At 44.2% G+C, this 4,335-nt stretch overlaps 1 pseudogene; it reads right to left on the bottom strand.

Annotated features, from left to right (window-relative positions):
- Positions 1-266: 266 nt before the first annotated feature.
- Positions 267-2,354, bottom strand: LOC125546438 (annotated as a pseudogene).
- Positions 2,355-4,335: the final 1,981 nt, after the last annotated feature.

The raw sequence follows: 4,335 nt of genomic DNA, 5'->3' as shown, positions 1-4,335 counted from the left end.
TACTGTCGACATGACATCATCCAATAACAGGATAAAGCTAGACGACCAGCTCCATACAGATAAGTCCACTCAAGAAAGCAAGAAAAAAGGATAATATTGCACATGTAGCGTTCACAAAACATCACATATCTGTGCGTGCTTGCTTTTGGCATCGCTCGCAAAGATCGAAGCACTAATAAAGGAGAAGTGCTTCACCGTTTCAAACTGAAAAAATACAGAGCAGTGCAAAAACCTTTGCGTCGCCAACTAACAACCCCTGCCTGCACTCAATTAAACTCAACCCGTCTCACATGGCTAATTTTCATCCAATCTTCATCGCATTCCTTTGATTCCTCATTTTGCTGAAGCTTCAGTGTCAGCTCTTCAGAAATTCCGTGCAGTAGTAGATACTCGAGGGTTCTAAGATGCTCGACGCCGTGAGGAAGATCCTTCAATTCTGGGCAGTCATTGAGTAATAGGTCAACAATATTTTGCATTGCACCTTGTTCAATTGTAACTCTGTTGAGATTTGGAGCATCCCATATCACTAGTGCCTTGAGTTTTGGAAGTGACGTTGCGCGGAAGTGTAGCTCCTTTCCATCATAAGCGTTATTAAGGACAAGTTTAACTAAGCCATGCAAGCCCAAGAGGCATGCAAAAGAGTCTTCATGTAATTTGGACCAACTCAAATGTAGATCAGTGAGGTTAATAAGTTTTGAACTGGATGAGACAAACTGGGGTAGAAATCTTTTGTCCAGCTGCGCTAATATGTCAACTTTTGAAACAGTTGGTGGTAAGCAAAGTGCTTCTAGCTGCAGGACCTCCCTTTGATCAACTGCAACAATTGATACACGAACAAGATGAACCATTTTTGTGATCGCCCCACACAAATCTGCACAATGACCATGCCTGACTTTACTGATACCAAAAGTTCTTAACTTGGTCAAACATCCTAGTTTATACAACACCTCACTGCTAGCTTCGATAAATTGCAGGGCCAGCAAGTCGGTCAAATTGCCGATACCCTTAGGCACCTAGATCCCATCAAAAGCAAGAACTCTCTCGTCAGCTACAGCCGGAACAGTAGTCACATACAGGTATTTCAATTTTCAAAGTGTGGCTACTTCCACTGGAAGCACCGATAGCATATCATTGCATGCATCAAGGACTTCTAGATTCTGTAACCTTCCTATTTCTTTTGGGAGATATTCAATTTGAGTATCTCGAAGACCTAGAAAACGCAGGTTGAACAAGTTGAAGACCATCTTGGGTAGTCTCTTGATTTGAACTCCTTGCAGATCCAATGTTGACAGCAAGTTTACAGGTTTGAGGAAAGCTTGCAGAGAATCAATTCTCAGATGACTCGTGAAAACATGCAGAGAGCGGAGACTTGGTGCACACAACAATGGGGTCAGCTGTTCTCGGTCGAAAAGTCCTTGAGCCATTGTAAAATTGGCAAAAGGATTCTTCTTCTGATTTAGAGAGAGCAAGAACACGGATAATGTCATGTATTCGGCATCTGCGAACTCGGCCACACCAATTCCGCTCGACCACCTGCAGTAGGCTTCTGTTTACAAGTTCGTTCAGGTAGCCCTCTGCCACTTCCTCCAATGTTTTGCTCCCTGTTTCTTTAATGAATCCATCTGCGATCCAATGCCTGATTACCACTTTTCTTCGGAATGGATAATCCTCTGGAAATATTGTGCAGTGCAGAAAACAATTCTTCAGATCAGTTGGAAGATCCTCCAAACTGACTTTCAGAACAATTCTTCAGAACAGTTGGAAGATCCTCGACTAGGTAGTATGACACCCAGCTCGTGAAGGCCCGATTCCTGCGAAAATCCGTGGTGCTATCTCGATCGTCAAATCTGATGATTCGACCTAGGGTTGAGGTTTCACCTAGGTGGCCAGCCAAACCAACAAGGAAAGCTATGTCGTCGAAGACAAAAGTCTGTCCCGACATGAAAGTGACGTATGCACTGATTTTCTAGCATACACAGATCTCCATCGGATCGTTGTGACTACGTAGCGGGACCATGGGCCACCAATGATGGAGTCGATTTCGGCAAATCTCGGATAGGGGGCCCCGAGCAAATAGCCTTGATGTGATGGTAATAGAGACAAAGGTTTTACCCAGGTTCGGGCTCTCCTAAGAGATAAAACCCTACGTCATGCTTGTGTTTTCATTTGGGATGGAGTAAAACCGCATGTGATCTACCATGAGATTGTTGTGCGTCGTCCATGAGCCCTAGCCCTTGGATTATATAGGCACCCAGGGGGTGTAGGGTTACTACCTAGTCGGTTACATACAAGGTAAATGTGTTGTAGACAACCTCTATTGGAGTATGCATGGGCGCCTTCCTTCCGTACGCCATGGGCCGCCTCGACGTGGCCCATCAGTGAACCGACATGGAGTCCTCGTCCTGGCCCACCTGGCCAGGAGGCGACGTGGTGAGTGACCCTAGTCTGGGACACCGTCACAATATGTACAAACAATTGTGAAGCTGATTATGAAGTTTATGTTAAAGATCAAGTGGAATGTTCACATGGATGCACAACACAAAAGATTGAACTACAATTTGAATTGTTTTTAAAAATCAATTTTGGGGATCGATTAGGAACCAGGCTCCCAATACATTGTCATTTCTTGTGACTAAACTAATTGGAGCAAGCTTTTTGTTTTTGAATTATCTTCAAGATTCTATTACATCCGCACAAAAGAGACTTTAAGATTCTATTAGAGATGTCCTTACACCCACAAACAAAGGTTGGGAGCCACACATGGTACCCTATATACCTAAATCTAAGAGACTCATCCCACTAGCTTATTTATCTCAAAATGCGAGCATGCCATCACTAGTAGAAAAGAGGGCTTTGGTTCAGGCCGGGTCAGCCCATTAGTCCCGGTTCAGTCCAGAACCGGGACCCATGGGGGCATTGGTCCCAGTTCGTGAGGCTAGGGGCCTGCCGGGCCTCGTGGGGGCATTGGTCCCGATTCGTCATGCCCCTTTGGTCCCGCTTGGTGGGACGAACCGGGACCAATGGGCCTCGCTCCTGGCCCACCACTATTGGTCCCGGTTGGTGACTTGAACCGGGACCACAGGCTTCCCTTTAGTCCCGATTCATGCCACGAACCAGGACCAATGAGGTGCCTATATATACCCCTCGCCCGCGAGCAGAGCACCCTAGTGCTCTGTTTTTCTCTGGCCGGCGAGGGGAGGGCTTTGTGGTGCTCTAGCTCACCTCCTATGCACATGAGGTGTTCGATGAAATGCCCGAGCCACACTAGTTAAGCTTTCTCCTCTCGAAGCTCGACCTCAAAGCTCCATTTTCCTCGAGATTTGTCTAGGTTTAGCGGCCCATCAGGTCCCACTCCCGTCTTCACTGCCGTCGATCGCCCGCACCGATCTCGTCGCCCGCACCACCGTGGTGAGCCTCTTGTTCTTATCTTCTTTCTGAAAGAAAAAATTCTTACTTTAGATAGATACTTGTCTAATTTTCTTACTTTTATTATTGCTTGTTATTATATAGTGCGATGGTTTTGGTATCCGCCCCCGTCGGCCCTCGTCCTGGCTATGATTCGGATGTGGTATATAATATTATCTTTTTATAACTATATGGTTCATTTATTGTTTATGACAATTATGCCGACCAACGTGACATATATTTTATTTATCTAGGAGGTAGTTGAACCGGAAATTCCAACTGACCCTATTGTCGAGAGGTTAAATTTAGTTGAAGAAGAAAACAATTACTTGAAGGAAAAAAATAAAAAAAATTGAGGAGGAGAAAATGATATTGGAGTTGCATGTTGCGGATGTCGTCGATGATCACAAGATCAAGATGGATGCAATGCGGTTGAAGATGAGAAAGATTAGAAAATATGCCATTCATACCGAGGCTTGGTATCATTATGCCATTGGATCAATTGTTACCTTGGTTGCGATTATGATCGCATTTGTTTTCGCATTGAATTTTTTTACATAGTTTCAATGTATGGTTTAATTAATTAGATGCTCTGGAGAGCTATATGTTGTTAGATGAGAACTATGTATGTACTTTGGTTTTAATGTGATGATGAACTTCTATTAATTTGGTCACTTAATTATCTATTCATGATGTTCTGTAATGGTTTTTGACACACTTAATTATATATAATGCACGTAGATGAACCGGCAATGGATGTACGGTGACAGACACACCTCCGAGTACATTAAGGACGTGCATGATTTTCTCGAAGTGGCTGAGGCAAACAAGCAGAATGGTTTTATGTGTTGTCCATGCCCTAAATGTGGGAATACGAAGTCTTACTCTGACCGGAAAATCCTTCACACCCACCTGCTTTACAATGGTTTC

This window comes from Triticum urartu, chromosome 3, assembly GCF_003073215.2.
Source record: "Triticum urartu cultivar G1812 chromosome 3, Tu2.1, whole genome shotgun sequence".
NCBI classification, from domain to species: Eukaryota; Viridiplantae; Streptophyta; class Magnoliopsida; order Poales; family Poaceae; genus Triticum; species Triticum urartu.
Note: the sequence above shows the minus strand (reverse complement) of the source record. Positions and strands in the feature narration are given on the sequence as shown.